At 40.9% G+C, this 17,481-nt stretch overlaps 1 long non-coding RNA gene across 1 annotated transcript; it reads left to right on the top strand.

The window, feature by feature from the left end:
- Window positions 1-2,735: 2,735 nt before the first annotated feature.
- LOC129627329 (uncharacterized) lies at window positions 2,736-13,829 on the top strand. Its single transcript, XR_008702563.1, has 3 exons — window positions 2,736-2,926; window positions 10,348-10,533; window positions 13,703-13,829. It is a non-coding gene; the product is annotated as an uncharacterized LOC129627329 (long non-coding RNA).
- Window positions 13,830-17,481: the final 3,652 nt, after the last annotated feature.

Here is a 17,481-nt window from a genome sequence, read left to right as displayed (position 1 = left end):
GAGCCACCATGGAAGCCCAGTATGGAATGTTGCTGCTGCTGCTAAGTCACTTCAGTAGTGTCCGACCCTGTGCAACCCCATAGACGGCAGCCCACCAGGCTCCCCCGTCCCTGGGATTCTTCAGGCAAGAACACTAGAGTGGGTTGCCATTTCCTTCTCCAATGCATGAAAGTGGAAAGTGAAAGTGAAGCCGCTCAGTCATGTCCAGCTCTCAACGACCCCATGGACTGCAGCCCACCAGGCTCCTCCGTCCATGGGATTTTCCAGGCAAGAGTACTGGAGTGGGGTGCAATTGCCTTCTCCGTATGGAATGTTACTCATCCATAAAAAAGAGTGAAATAATGCCATTTGCAAAAACATGGCCGGACCTAAGAATTGTCACACTAAGTAAGTCAGAAAGAGAAAAATACCATATCACTTATATGTGGAATCTAAAATATGACACAAATCAATATATCTACAAAAAAAAAAAAAAAAACAAACCAGACTCCCTGATATAGAGAAAAGAGTTGTGGTTGCCAAGGGGGAGGTAGAGGAGGAAAGGATTGGAATTTGGGGTTTAGCAGAGGCAAACTACACACCACACAGCTCCCCCCCTCCTCAGACTTGATTTTTTTTTAATCTGTACTTTGGAGTATATTCAGCAGACTAAGTTCTAGAGCCCAACCAGCTTTAGCCTTTATTTCTTCATAGGTTAGTGTCCTCCTTTTAGCCTATGAGCTTCATCCAAGGTAGTGATAATACCCTAAGTACTCAAACATGTTTATTGAATGAATTGATTTTTTTTCTCTATTTCAAATCACACATAAAATTATGTATTATGCCTGTTTTATGTATCAAATGCTCGGATTGTACTATTTTTTTTCTTTCATTTTTGTCTCTTTTGGTTATCAGATTTAGAAACTTGTCTGGTTTCTACCTGTAAATAGTCCACAACAGCTATTGTTGTTTGACCCGCCACAGTGTCTTTCCTTTTTGATTTTCACCACCCTGCTGTGAAAAGAGCCATCTGAAGGAAAACAGGAATTGCCTCTAACGTGAAAAGCAATTTATGCGAATCTGAACGCCTGCCAGGGACGACGTGACAAAAAGGCAGAGATGGTGGGAGAGAGCCAGGCAGCCCACAAGCGCATGTTTGGTAACAGAGGAGCTCTTTTCCAAGGTTTCGGACATGCATATCAGTACACAGAGCAGGGGGAGAGTTGGAGTGAACTGTCAAAGCTTTTCAGCCTCTCCAGAGATCAAGGACAGGGAGAACAACCAGTTTGGCAGTCTGGCAAACTGCCAACTGCACAACATCCGTCCACCAGTGGAAACACAAAAGGCTCTCATTTTCCTCCCTCTCTGGGCACCCTGATTAAAAGTAACAGCTGCTGCCCTTTCTCCACGAGACTTTATCATGATAATTCCCTACTGCCAAGGGCTTCCTATGAAACTTCCACCTCATTTCTCAAAATGTGCTCTGGCGATTACCTAAAGATTTGAGAGGCACAGATTGCAAACTACTACCTACACAAACTATCTCCAAATAAGCACACCCACTTGTGCCTGTTGTTCAGAAAGATTCAATGACCCCAGCTATTCTCCGATGCTTTTCCAATCCCACGAAGGCATAACATTCTGGGATCCTGTCTATTCTGAAAACAGGCAAATAGCCAAAACTCTGTGGTTCAGTTGCACAGAGCTAGCATTGTGTAGACCATAAGCCTTACATACGGCACTTTTTTTTCCTTTTTTGTAATTGCTCTACTGTATTCAGCAAATCCAAAATCTCTCAAAGCATGTTTCCTCAAGAAGCCCCATGGAACAAGGTTCCTGTGATCAAAAAGAATTTGGGAAATCCTGTATGCCTTAGTACCCTCTTATAGCTTTACCATGCGTGTTAGAAGCTGTGAGAGCTATGTAGGAAAGAAACTTCTCTAACATTCTAGAACTTAAGTACTTATCAGGGCTTCCCTGATAGCTCACTTGGTAAAGAAACTGCCTGCAACGCAGCAGACCCTGGTTGGATTCCTGGGTTGGGTCCCCTGAAGAAGGGAAAGACTGCCCACTCCAGCATTCTGGCCTGGAGAATTCCATGGTCTGTATAGTCCATGGGGTTGCAAAGAGTCGGACACAACTGAGTGACTTTCACTTCACTCACCAGCCATTGCAGTTTAATCCAAACTTGCTCTTAACAACTTTAGGTTTATTTCAGAGGAATTTGTTCTATATGTAGCTCTAGATTTGATGTGTTTGTGGGAGGAGGTGAGTTCAGGACCCTATTACTGTATGTAAGTTGTCATCTTGAACTAGAGCCTTAACATCTTTCATTATTTCTATAAAAAGTACAGAAATAATGGACATTATTATTAAATGTCCATTTATTAAAAGGACATCAGCCTTATGGGTTGCTCTTTCTTTTAGCAATTAAGTAAGGGCGTAAGTACAGTGTGAGGTGAATTTGAAGATGACTGGTTGAATGAATTGACTTGGCTAGAAACTTGCTTTTATATTATGTTAATCAATGACCAAGTGTTAGTTAGATTCCTCTCTCCCTCCCCTCTTCCCTTCCTCCTTCTCTCTTTTTCTCTCCCTGGAGCCACTTGTGTTTCCACATCAGAGATTCCACCCCTATCTAAATCTTCCTCGGATTGTGCAGTGGCTATAACTTGTTCTCCGAGCTCCAGCTGACTTGGCCAAGGATAGTCACAGGCATAAGGTGGGTTGTGGGGAGTCACCAGTTGGCAGCAACCCCTGACTTACGTGGCCTGACTCCAAAGGTGAGAGACTTGAGTGTAACTCCCAGCTAGTAGTTGACAGAAGGGCTCAGACTCATGGGGTGGCACTGAGTCAAGGTCATGACAAAGGACTAAACTAGAGTGAGAGTTGATCAGCTCTGCTGAGGTCCTAGAGCTACTTGGAGTCCAGAAGCGGGTTCACTGAGGTAGGACCAGCCATGTCTCTTATTTGAAATTGATTTTTCTTACTGTAATCCCCTCAAATTTAAATAGCTTAAGTGGGTCTCTGTTTCTTGCGATCAAAGAATTCTAAATTTAAATAACTTCTCTAAAAGTGTTCTTCTGAATTTGGTAGGACATATGCAGCAAAATAAAACATGGTCATGATCTTCAATGAATTCCTAATAGAGTTGTAGAAATAAGAAACAAATATTAGAAAGATGACTTTATAAAGCTGTAGAATATGGTATAAAGAGATTACATGAATTCTTGAGATCTGAGGCTCAGGGTTTTGACAGGAAAGGGATGGAACATTCAAAAGATTAATTCATGGATGTTTAGTAATAAACTGAAAATATAAAGAATGTTTGAAACCTTTGGGTAATGAATATCATCATTATATGGATTGTGGTGATAGTTGCACAGTGTACATTGTCAAAAATTAGTAAATTGTACAGAAACATGGACGGACCTAGAGATGGTCATACTGAGTAAAGTAAGTCAGACAGTGTGATACTGCTTATAAGCAGAATCTAAAAAGAAATGATACAAATGAATTTACTTACAAGACAGACTCACAGACTTAGAGAAGGAACTTGTGGTTACTGGGGGTAGGGGGAGGGGAAGGATAGGGAGTAGGGATAGTTAGGGGTTGGGATGGACATATATATATACAGTGCTATATTTAAAATGGATTACCAACAGGGACCTACTGTATAGCACAGGGAACTCTGCTCAGTGTTATGTGGCAGTCTGGATGGGAGGGAAGTTTGCAGGAGAATGGATACATATATATGTATGGCTAAGTCCCTTCCCTGTTCACCTGAATCTATCACAACAGTGTTTGTTAATTGGCTGTACCCCAATACAAAATAAAAAGTTTAAATAATAACAATAAAATAATGGGCTTCCCAGGTAGCTCAAATGGTAGAGAATCTGCCTGCAATACTGGAGACCTGGGTTCAATCCCTGGGTCAGGAAGATCCCCTGGAGAAGGGCGTGGCAACTCACTCCAATATTCTTTCCTGGAAAGTCCCATGGACAAAGGAGCCTGGTGGGCTACAATCCAGTGGTTATCCATTTTACTTTTAAACAAGGACCTAATCTATAGCACAGGGAACTCTGTTCAATATTATATAACAACCTAAATGGGAGAAGAATTTTAGAAAGAATAATACATGTATATGTATCAGTGAATCACTTTGCTGTACACCTGAAACTATCACAACATTGTTAATCAACTACACTCCAATACAGAATTAAAAGTTAAAATAAGTAAATACAATGGCCAAAAAATTCAATAAATTGCACACTTTAAATATATCCAGTTTATTGAATGTATTATGGCTCCAGTTCAGTTCAGTTCAGTTCAGTCACTCAGTCGTGTCCGACTCTTTGCGACCCCATGAATCGCAGCACGCCAGGCCTCCCTGTCCATCACCAACTCCCGGAGTTCACTCAGACTCACGTTTGAGTCGGTAATGCAATCTGGCCATCTCATCCTCTGTCGTCCCCTTTTCCTTCTGCCCTCAATCCCTCCCAGCATCAGAGTCTTTTCCAATGAGTCAACTCTTTGCATGAGGTGGCCAAAGTACTGGAGTTTCAGCTTTAGCATCAGTCCTTCCAAAGAAATCCCAGGGCTAATCTCCTTCAGAATGGACTGGTTGGATCTCCTTGCAGTCCAAGGGACTCTCAAGAGTCTTCTCCAACACCACAGTTCAAAAGCATCAATTCTTCGGCACTCAGCTTTCTTCCCAGTCCAACTCTCACATGCATACATGACCACTGGAAAAACCATAGCCTTGACTAGACGAACCTTTGTAAGCAATATAATATGCTGTCTAGGTTGGTCATAACTTTCCTTCCAAGGAGTAAGCGTCTTTTAATTTCATGGCTGCAGTCACCATCTGCAGTGATTTTGGAGCCCAAAAAAATACAATCTGACACTGTTTGCACTGTTTTCCCATCTATTTCCCATGAAGTGATGGGACCGGATGCCATGATCTTCGTTTTCTGAATGTTGAGCTTTAAGCCAACTTTTTCACTCTCCTCTTTGACTTTCATCAAGAGGCTTTTTAGTTCTTCTTCACTTTCTGCCATAAGGGTGGTGTCATCTGCATATTATGGCTCCATAAAGCAAAAAAAGAAAAAAGAATTTTAATGAAAGGACTATTTACACAGGTATAAGCAGAGTCAAGGGTAAAAGACTCATGGGCAAGCAGCCCTGAGATGTAATTACAGCCCCAGGGCTAAGGAAGCAAAGGAAAGAGACTTTTCAGGGCTGTAGTCACAAACTTGAGGCCAGCAGTCTACAAACTATTAGTATTGTTACCATCCAAGGAGGTAAGTATATTAATAGAAAATGAGAGTGAGCATTTAGAAGCTTCCCAGGTGACATTAGTGGTTAAAAAAAGCCTGCCCACCGTGCAGGAGATGTTGGATCCCTGGAGGAGGGTATAACAACCACTCCAGTATTCTTGCCTGGAGATCCGCACAGACAAAGGAGCCTGGTTGGCGGGTTACAGCCCATAGAATCTTAAAGAGTCAGATCTGATTACAGCGACTTAGCACACACACAAAACAATGTAACAGACCAATGTTACATTTGTCAAATCAAATAATATAAAACCCAGGGATTATATTTTGTATGTCTTTGGGGCTTTTTATTTTTACTTTTCTAGTAATTTTTTTTTTCACTTGTTGACCAGTTGTGGGTGGTGATTTTTTTAAAAGATCATTCACCACTGATAGTTTGAGAAATACTGATCTGAAGGAAACCAACCAACCTCTGAAAAAAAAACTTCAGCTTTCCCTCGCTTCTGGAGACAACTAGGGAAAATGCATTCCGCAGTCTCTCTTTTCTCCCACACTCTGATCTGTTTCTCCCTTGGACCAAAGCCAATTAAAAGCCAGAGGGCAGAAAGGTCCAGGTAATAAAGCGGGCAGCCTGCCAGGTCACAAAGCAAGGCAGAGAAGGGCAGAAAATGGGTCTGTGAGCTGTGCTGTGGGCCACAACACTCATTCGGCGTGTGATCCTGGGAGAGTTACTCTGTCTCAGTGATCTTCAGTGCCCCCGCCCCACCGTGTCATAAAATGGATATTCTTAGACCACCAACCACTTGTTCCACCACTCTTCATTCACTTGCTTAATCCAGAGGCCCGGTAGCCCTTCAGATCCTCCCCCCAGTCAGTACTGAGCCTCTCACCCCCATGATGACATTCACATGTGGCCCCTTCTCTCTTTACTGCCAGGCCTGAGCTGAGCTCCTCCGCCTTTGTCCATTATACTGCTCGGCTTAGCCTTCCTGCCTGAGCTCTCATCCAATCCACCTGCCAGAATGACACCCGAGGGATCTTTCAAAATACAGATTTGGGGGACCTCCCCCCTGGTCCAGTGGCTAAGTCTCCAAGTTCCTAATACAGGGGGGCCCGGGTTCGATCCTTGGTCAGGGAACTAGATTTCACATGCCGCAAATAAGACACAGTGCAGCCAAAAAAAAAAAAAAAAAACCAGATTTAGCCAGCTAATTTCCTAGCTTCAGTAGAGAATCGGCGAGTGAGCATTTAAAACTACTTTAATGTTTAGAATGCTTAAGTGGTTTTGTTCTGTTTTGATTTTGGTCTTCAGATTATAAAAGTTTTCTTGAGCTTCTAATCTGGCTCCTTTCCTCTCTTTGAAATGCCCTTGTCCCTTCTTTGTCAGTTAACTCCTATTCATTTTTCAGAACTTGGGGAAATCTCTCTGACTCCCACACTCATCACAGGCAAGGGCTCTTAAATGATCTTATCCTACACTTTATTACTTCACTTATTCCTGCATTGTAATTCAACTTCTTTTAGAAACTGCTAACCCCTTGAAGGGAGAAGGCAATGGCAACCCACTAAAGAGACATTATAAAGAAAGAAGTTATAAAAATTTGTTAAAATAATTGTGTTTAAGGACTAGCATCGGAGAAGGCAATGGCACCCCACTCCAGTACTCTTGCTTGGAAAATCCCATGGACGGAGGAGCCTGGTGGGCTGCAGTCCGTGGGGTCTCTAAGAGTTGAACACGACTGAGCGACTTCACTTTGATTTTTCACTTTCCACTTTCATGCAGTGGAGAAGGAAATGGCAACCCACTCCAGTGTTCTTGCCTGGAGAATCCCAGGGACGGGGGAGCCTGGTGGGCTGCCATCTATGGGGTCGCACAGAGTCGGACACGACTGAAGCAACTTAGCAGCAGCAGCAGCAGCAACCCCTTGAAGGAAGGAACTACACAGTCTTCATGGTTGTATTTCCTTGCCTAATAGTACCTGAACACAATTAGTACCTTCTCTATGTATTTATTGAATGGGTTGTTGAGTAAATGAAAATTGGGATGGTCAGTTAAGTCTTTATGAAAATAGAATTTGAACTAAGTAGTTTCTAAAGAATAGATAAGATTAAGATGGTCACAGGGGAGGGGAGAGAGTTCTTGGTAACAATTTGAGTCAAGGCAGAAAGACCAGTATAATTAGTGAGTAGTTGAGTTTGAATGTAGGAGCTAAAGATGGGAGGTCGGTTGAGGTCAAAAGGAAGATTGCCATGAATTCCATATTGGAATTTGTTTTTTAAACTGGGAGTGAACTGAGGAGTTGAGGTTGAGTACTGACCTTTTTTGAAAAGATGATGAAATTATATAAAAGATGTGTCAGGAAGATTACTCTTCCTGGGGTGTTTACAATGATTTGAAAAAAGATTATAAGCAAAAAGTCATTAAGAAAATTTCTTAAAAGAATTCACATGAGGGGGTTAAATGTCTGGATGTGGATTGCTGGCAGTGATATGGAAAGGAAACAAATGAGAAGAGACATTATAAAGAAAGAAGTTATAAAAATTTGTTAAAATAATGGTGTTTAAGGACTAGCATAAATGCATGGAATTCAGCGTTTACTGGAGAAGGCAATGGCACCCCACTCCAGTACTCTTGCCTGGAAAATCCCATGGACGGAGGAGCCTGGTGGGCTGAAATCCATGGGGTCACTAAGAGTCGGACATGACTTCACTTTCACTTTTCACTTTCATGCATTGGAGCAGGAAATGGCAACCCACTCCAGTGTTCTTGCTTGGAGAATCCCAGGGATGGGGGAGCCTGGTGGGCTGCCGTCTATGGGGTCGCACAGAGTCAGACACGACTGAAGTGACTTAGCAGTAGCAGCAACAGCAGCAGCATTTACTGATTATTTGACACTCTAAAATTCTGGTCAGTACTAATGACATAAATAAAGAGGATGCAAAATGAACTATTTTAATAAGGATTATTGTTATTACTTACATTTAAAAAGTCATGTTGAAAATGTATGTATCGGGCAAAGGTTTTATACTCTGGACTCCAAGGCCGTGTTACAATATCTACTGCCACCTTCCGGCAGAGGAGAAGTGATGATAATCTCTTAGATGCAAACCTGCAAACGCAAGTCACAGTTAGCAGTATGCTGCTGCTGCTGCTGATAAGTCGCTTCAGTCGTGTCCGACTCTGTGCAACCCCATAGACGGCAGCCCACCAGGCTCCCCCGTCCCTGGGATTCTCCAGGCAAGAACACTGGAGTGTGTTGCCATTTCCTTCTCCAATGCATCAAAGTGAAAAGTGAAAGTGAAGTCGCTCAGTCGTGTCCGACTCCCAGCGACCCCATGGACTGCAGCCTACCAGGCTCCTCCGTCCATTGGATTTTCCAAGCAAGAGTACTGGAGTGGGGTGCCATTGCCTTCTCCGAGTTAGCATTATGCAGTCATCTAAATGTCAAGCAGCTGGGTGATAACAGTTGTTTCTGTTCTTTATTGTACACTCTAATTGTTGTGTCGCTATCAGATCAAGGGCCCCAGGAACTTGCCACTGACTGGTCAAGCTTGGTGTCTTATCCCATTTTAATTCCACTATTGCTGAGTGGTTTTAGGATTTCCTTAGGTTTGTTTCTTTTTAATCAATTTTTATTGGAGTATGGTTGATACACAGTGCGGTGTTTAGGATTTCCTTAGGTTTATCCTGTTGGCTCAGTAGGTAAAGAATCTGCCTGCAATGCAGGAGAGACCTGGTTTTGATCTCTGAGTGGGGAAGATCCCCTGGAGAAGGAAATGGCAATCCACTCCAGTATTCTTGCCTGGAAAACTCCATGGACAGAGGAGCCTGGCAGGCTACAGTCCATTGGGTCGCAAAGAGTAGGACAGGACTGAGCAGCTAAACCATAGTTTCCTCACTTCTAAGATTTGAAACAACAAAGCTTTTCTGGTTGCTTTTATAAGGTTATTGTAAGAAAGAATTGAGAAAAATGTGTTGAAAGGTAAAGATACTCTTATTTGTACCAGTGTACCAGGCATCAGATTTGTTCTACAAAACGATATTTAGATTTTTATTTAAATTTTAAAAGATTTTTATTCAATACCATAACATTTTTATTTTTGCCATATGGTACCAATATGCTTTAAAACCTAATGGAAGGATTCTACATTTAAATGAATATTGATATGTTAGTATTGATAATACTGGATCCACACACATATTCTTAAAATACTCATGCCCTTTGATCCAAATCTTTTCATTTTGTAAACTTAAGGAAGTAATCACAAAATAGTGAAACAACCTTTATCTACAAAACATGTATTGCATCATTTATAATCACAAGAAATTGGAAATAATGTAAATATTTAATAAAATAGTAATTGTAAACAATGCTATAATTGTAGAACAAAATATATTACAGTCATCAAAATGATATTCATGAATTACTTAGAATTACATGAGAAAATTGTATTACTTGTTTGGAAAAATGCAGAAGTGTTATGATTGCAAACTATATAAAATGAAATAAAATTTAAATAATTCATGCATATAAAGAGTAGAAAGCAACATACCAAGGGTCATACTTGATTATGAATATCATTTTGTTTTCTTTTTTTATTGTGTTAAATTACACATAAAATTTTGTAAAATTATTATTATATTCTAGTCAACTATTCTCCATGAATTACTAAAATCCCAGATGGATGCTTAACAAATATTATGTATTCAGTAAGTATTTCTTTCTTCCTTCTACCTACCCACTCCTGGGGGTGGCGAGAGATTTTGTGTATTGCTTTATATTTTTATTCTTACCAACTTATGGAATAATCTTCCCATTATTTGATATTCCCAGATGAGACCATGTACTCTGAGTCTGTGCCAGAATATTAGCCATGAACACGTAAGAATGTAAACAGGTGTGGCTGTTTGAGGCCAGAGCCACAGTGAGGTGCAGTATCTTAGCATGATCATGGTCTGGATCCTTGATCTGCAGTCAGGAACTGAGCTTTGACCTCATAGGATTAGCAACTCTTGTTAACTGTTTTCCTCAGGAGTGATCAGATAGAGCCGTCTAAGTCATACTCACACGTGGGTTCAATCCCTGGTCAGGGACCCCAGATCCCGCATCCTGAGACACAACTGAGTCCGAGTGCCACAAGTACTGTGCCCACACTCTAGACCCTGTGAGCTGCAGTGATGAAGCCAAAGCACCTACAGTCTAGGCTCCATGGGAAGAGAAGCCCCCACGGCGGTGAGAAGCCCGTGAGCTGCAACCAAGACCCAGCACAGCCAAAAGTAAGTAAGTAAATAAAAATGCAAAACATCACACCCACAAATAAACTGATAAGTAAATCTTGAGTTTTTAATTTTATTGCAAAACTGGAACATATATGTTAACTCACTGGAATCACAGTTGTGGGAGGTGATGAATGAACTCAGAGAACTCCAGTGCCCCATGTGAATGAGCTACCTCCAGATGCCCTTTTCCTCTGTCGGGATATATCTAGTAAGGGAGATGACAACTGTGGTGGAAATAGATGATTGTTCCTTCTCTTTTTTTACTGAGCTGTGTGACTTGTGGTATCTTAGTTCCCCCACCAGGAATCGAACTTGTGCTCCATGCAGTGGAAGCACAGAATTTCCTGGCCACTGCACTACCAAGGAATTCCCATGATTGCTTCTTCTTGTGCTGAGAAATCCGATTTGTTTAGGATACACACTCCTCATTCCCCTTAAACCATGAATTTTAGGAAAGCTGGCATTAGTTCTAGCCTAAGAGAATGAATCTTGTTTGGCCTAATTTCCTTTTGTGGCTGCCACATTCTTCATGCTAGTGACTGACTGAGGGAGAAGCATACGGTTCCACTTAGGCCAACGAGACATGCTGAGTTTAGTTCAGTCGCTCAGTCATTTCCGACTGTTTGCAACCCCATGGACTGCAGCACGCCGGGCTTCCCTGTCCATCACCAGCTCCCGGAATTTGCCTAAACTCATGTCCATTAAGTCAGTGATGCCATCCGACCATCTTATCCTCTGTCGTCCCCTTCTCCTCCTGCCTTCAATCTTTCCCAGCATCAGGGTCTTTTCTAATAAGTCAGTACTTCGCATCAAGTGGCCAAAGTGTTGGAGCTTCAGCTTCAGCATCAGTCCTTCCAATGAATATTCAGGGTTGATTTTCTTTAGGATTGACTGGTTTGATCTCCTTGCAGTTCAAGGGACTCTCAAGAGTCTTCGCCAACACCACATTTCAAAAGTATCAACATTGAGACATGCTCAGAAGTTGACTAAGTGGGATTCCAAAAGATTTCTTAGCTATATTTATAAAATTTTAGAAGAAAATATAGAGGAAAAGCTTTATGATTTTGGATTTGGCAATGATTCCTTGGATAAAACACCAGTGCAGAAGTAACAAAAGAACAAAAATAGATAACTGGACTACATCAAAATTTAAAATTTCTGTGTATCATTACATCCAATAGGGTTAGTATCCAGAATATAAACGGAGCCACATACAATTTAACAGCCACCAAAACCAGAATTTTAAAATGGGCAAAAGGCACTTGAAAATGTGCTCACCATCATTAATTATCAGAGAAATGCAAATCAAAACCACAGTGAGGTACCACCTCACCCTTGTCAGAATAACTATTATCAAAAAGGCTACAAGGGTGGTCCAGTGGTTAAGACTCTGCACTTCCACTGCAGGGGGCACAGGTTCCAGCCCTGGTTGAGGAACTAAGATCCCATATGCTGCATGACAAGGGCAAACAAGAAACAGTATTACTTAATAAAACTATCCTTTAAAATAAAATAACTTTAAAAAACAAAAAGACCACAAGTAACAAACGTCAGTGAGAATGTGGGGAAAAAGAAACCTTCTACACTGTTGGTGGGAATGTGAATTGGTACAGTCACTATGGAAAACAGCATGGAGGTGCCTTAAGAAACTAAAACTAGAACTACCATATGATCCAGCAACCCCTCTCCTGGATATAAATCTGAAAAAATGAAAATACTAATTCAAAAAGATGCATGCACCCCAATGTTCATAGCAGCATTACTTACAATAGCCAAGATATGGAAGCAACTTACATGTCCATCAACAGATTAATAGATAATGAGGATATTATATATATATATATATATATACACACACATACACACACACACACACACACACAGGCACACATGCACACATATACATACAATGGAATACTACTCAGCCATAAAAAATAATGAAATTTGTCATTTGCAAAAGCACCAATGGCCTTGGTGGATATTATGCTTAGTGAAATAAAGATAGACAGATACTGTATGACATTACATATACGTGGAATCTAAAAAATAAAACAAACTAATGAATATAAAAACAACAAAAGAGATTCACATATATAAGAGAATAAACTCCTGGTTACCAGTGGGAAGAGGGGAAGGGCAATATTGGGATAGGGGATAAAGAAGTACAAAGTACTAAATATAAAATAAATAAGCTACAAGGACATATTGTACAGTCCAGAGAATATAGGCAATATTTTATATAATAACTATAATATGGAGTATAACCTGTAAGAATTGTGAATCACTATGTTGCATACCTGAACTTTTTTTTAATTTTGGGGGGATATGCTGAATCTTTGGAGAAGGCAATGGCACCCCACTCCAGTACTCTTGCCTGGAAAATCCCATGGATGGAGGACCCTGGTAGGCCGCAGTCCATGGGGTCGCTAAGAGTCGGACACGACTGAGCGACTTCACTTTCACTTTCACTTTTCACTTTGATGCATTGGAGAAGGAAATGGCAACCCACTCCAGTGTTCTTGCCTGGAGAATCCCAGGGACTGGGGAGCCTGGTGGGCTGCCGTCTATGGGGTTGCACAGAGTTGGACACAACTGAAGCGACTTAGCAGCAGCATGCCGAGTCTTTGTTACAGTGAGTGGGCTCTTCATTGCAGTGAGCAGGTTTCTCTAGTTGTGACACGTGGGCTCAGTAGCAACTAAGGGCTTAGTTGGCCTGCAGCATGTGGGATCTTAGTTCCCCGACCAGGGATCAAACCGATGTCTCCTGAATAGGAAGGCAGATTCTTAACCACTGGACCACCAGGGAAGTCCTCCCTGAGACTTATGTAATACTGTACAGCAACTATACCTCAATTTTTAAAATATTTTTATAAATGGCCATAGGACTTGAACAGACATTTCTCCAAAGACAATATGGCCAACAAGCATTTGAAAAGGGAAAGAGGAGTTACTATTTAAAGCGTACAGAGTTTCGGTTTGGCAAGATGAAAAGAGTTCTGGAGATGAATGGTAATGATGTTTGCACAAAATGTGAGTGTATGTAATGCAACTGAACTTATACTTAAAAGTGGCTAAGAAGGTGAATTTTATGTTATATGTATTTTGCCACAATTTTTAAAAAGAGAGAGAAGACCCAGGGATGAAACAGTTTCTTTTCTAACTCCAGTTGTTTCTGTAGAGTGATGCCCAGAGCTGCTGGAGTTCAAATAACCATCTTGCAACCGTGAGGGGACTACCAACACTCTGAAAGGAGCACAGGAGAAAGACAGAGCCTGGGCTCTTTGATAACATGGTTAAGTCCCTGAATTAAGGAGCCTTGATACTGCTATTCTTCCAGACTTCTTGTTTTATAAGATACTACGTTATCCTTTTTGTTTAAGTCCTTCTGAGTTGGGTTTTCTGTTATTTGCAACTGAAACATCTTAACAGATACAGTAACATTGTGGTCTGTCAGCCGGCACACCATATTCCCCAGGCAGGGATAGGGCTACAATGACCAATTGTCTTTATCTAAACCCTCATGAAATATTAGAAACTTGCATTACCACAATATCACCTCCTGACCCACTAGAGTTTTCAAGAATTCTAGCTGTAAGATGCTAGGATTCCAGATCAATAGTTTCCCGCAACCCCCACCCACCCATGGCTATTCCCTGAGGAGGTCTGCAAGAAAAAATAGATAACCTCCGTTTTTACTTCTGTTATCATATATGTGCAATCCCTCTAATGTGAATCTTGTAATTGTGCTTTCTTATATTAAGGCAGTATTACACAATAGGGATGAAGCTACATTCTTTTGCAGGTCTCCCGGGAAGGGTGAGGTCATTTTTGATGCTAGATAGTGAAGAAAGAAGGCTGTTTTCAGTCAGAAGCTTGAAGCAAAGAGGGCAATCCAAGATAAATCCTTAATGTGGTTTTGATGAATGAAGGGTCAAATGCCTAGGAACCAAAGTACATCATCAAGAAAGTGAAAAGGCAATCTACAGAACAGGAGAAAATAATTTGCACATCATATATCCAATATGGGTCTACTATCCAGAATAAATAAAGAACTTTTAAAGCTCAACAACAACAAAAACAGTTCAAATAAAACGTGAGCAAAGACACTTCTTTGAAGATATGCAAATGGTCAACAGGCACACGAAAAGATACTCAACATCACTGACTCTTAAGAAATGCAAGTAAAAAGACAATGAAATGCCACTTCACACTTAATAATATGTCTATAATAAAAAAAAAAAACAAGTGTACAATGAAGTGAGGATGTGGAGAAACTAGAACCTTTATAGGTTGCTGGTAGTAATGTAAAACGGTGCATGTACTGTGGAAGGCAGTTCGGAGGTTCCTCAAAAAGTTAAGCACTGAATTACCATCTGATCCAGAAATTCCACGCCTAGGTATAGACCCGAAGAAATAAAAAAAGATACTCAAATACTTGTGTACACATGATCACAGCAGCACTATTAAATAGCTCAAAAGTGGAAACAATCCAAGTGTCTATCAATTGATGTATTGATAAACGAATTATAGGGAGTTCCTTGGTGGTCTAGCACTTAGGATTCAGAGCTTTCACTGCCATGGCCCGGGTTCATTCCCTGGTTGGGGAACTATAACCCACAAGCTGTGCAGTGTGACCAAAAAAAAAAAAAAAATATATATATATATATATAGTATATACATGCAAGGGAACATAACTCAGCCTTAAAAAGGAATGGAGTACTACTATATGCCACAATATGAATGAATCTTGAAAACATGCTAAGTGAAAGAAGCCTCACGCAAAAGACCACACATGAAGCCACTTATATTAACTATCGAGAGTAGGTAAACCCACAGAGTTAGAAAGCAGACGTGGTTGTCAAGGACTGAGGGGAGAGGGAAAGAGGGATGCTTGCTTAATGGGTACAGTATTTTGGGGGGTTTTTTGGCCACATTGCATGGCTTGGGGAATCTTAGTTCCCCAACCAGGGATCAAACCCATCCCCTCTTGCAGTGGACTCCTAACTACTGGAGAGCCAGGGAATTCCCAGGTCCAAAGTGTTTTGAGAGGGGATGAAAATGTTTTGGAACTAGATAGGGGATGATGAAAAAGTTTGGGGGTGATGAAAAAGTTATGGTTGTACAACATTGTAAATAAACTAGAAGTCACTGAATTGTTCACTTTAAAATGATTAGTTTTATGTGATTTGAATTTTACCTCAAAAAATAAAATAATGAATAAATCAAACCAGGATGCCTAGGAAGCTACTTCTGGGTATTAAACGAGGATGGCTTCTTCCATGGGGATAAAAGTGAGAAGCCAGGAGGGGAGGACACAAGGCCACTTTGGGCCAACTCTTGGAGCTAAAGTGAGAATGTCTTGAAAGAGCAGACAGAATGGGAAGAAATTAGCTGTGCTAAATGTGGAAATTTCTTTGTAAAACAGACTGTTTATAGTGCTACAAATTTCTGCATTTATTTTCCACAATTTCAAGTAAAGTTATTTGTACAACTTGGAAAACTTAGACTGTGAGTTTCTTGAAGAGCAAAAACTGTCATATCTTTGAACCCTTTTGGCCTGGTATGCAGTGGGTTCTAGAAATGCTGATTTTGATTAAATTAGAGCAGGAGGTTTTGGTTACACTTGTGTAGGAGCATAAAAATGGGAACAGCACACTTTTTTGGAATATCTTTGTCGCGGCAGCAGTAAACAGTTGCAGATCACAAGGGAAAGTGAGATCCTGAAATTCAACTGGAGGGAAAAGAGGAGTAAAAATTTCTATAATTAACTCAATATTTGCTTTCTTAAAAGAGGGGGTAATCCCTTATATTGATAGTATATAAGACAGTACATATCTTACCATGGTAGGCAAACTCTATCAGGAAGTAGGAATCTCTTCACAAATAATAGAAAACCAAACTCAGCTGGTTTAATAATAAGGGGGATTTACATACACAATGCCCAGAGGTAGGGAGGGATAACTCAAAGCCTAACCCTAAGCACCAGTTTCATTTGTACACTGCCTTCTTTGAAGAGCTGGCTCTCCTTGCATTTCCAGAATGGTAGCCTAAAGTTCCTGGGATAGCTTACCTTCTTACATCCAGCAGGAAAAAGCCAACACAGTTCTCCCATCAGCATTTTCAGGAAAAATGTTGTTTAGACTAGTTCTGATACCTGCCCACCCCCCAAACCAATCACTGTAGCCTATGGGAGGAAACATTTCCAGGTTTTGCCTAGGTTGTATGTTTCATCCCTGGATTCAGGGCAGGATCAGTCTCCCCAGAACCTTGGGACCCCAAAATGTAATTATTGCCTTGAGAACTCCATGAACAGTATGAAAAGGCAAAAAAGATATGATACTGAAAGACTACAACCCTCCCCCCCCCCCAACACACACACACACAGTTGGTAGGTGTCCAATACGCTACTGGAGAAAAGTGGAGAAATAGCTCAGACGGGATGAAGAGGCTGAGCCAAGCAGAAACAGCTCCCAGTTGTGGATGTGTCTGGTGGTGAAAGTAAAATCTGATGCTGTAAAGAACAATATTGCATAGGAACCTGGAATGTTAGGTTCATGAATCCAGGTAAATTGGAGATGGTCAAACAGGAGATGGCAAGAGCAAATTTAATTCAGATGACCTTTATATCTACTACTGTGGGCAAGAATCTCTTAGAAGAAATGGAATAGCCCTCACAGTCAACAAAAGAGTCTGAAATGCAGTGCTTGGGTGCAAACTCAAAAATGACAGAATGATCTCATTTTGTTTCCAAGGCAAACCATTTAATATCACAGTAATCCAAGTCTATGCCCCAACCACTAATGCTGAAGAAGATGTAGTTGAACAGTCCTATGAAGACCTACAAGACCTCTAGAACTAAGGCTAAAAGAAAAGATGTCCTTTTCATCATAGGGGACTGGAATGCAAAAGTAGGAAATCAAGAGATACCTGGAGTAACAGGCAAGT

The sequence above is a fragment of the Bubalus kerabau genome, chromosome 14 (genome assembly GCF_029407905.1).
Source record: "Bubalus kerabau isolate K-KA32 ecotype Philippines breed swamp buffalo chromosome 14, PCC_UOA_SB_1v2, whole genome shotgun sequence".
NCBI classification, from domain to species: domain Eukaryota; kingdom Metazoa; phylum Chordata; class Mammalia; order Artiodactyla; family Bovidae; genus Bubalus; species Bubalus kerabau.
Note: the sequence above shows the minus strand (reverse complement) of the source record. Positions and strands in the feature narration are given on the sequence as shown.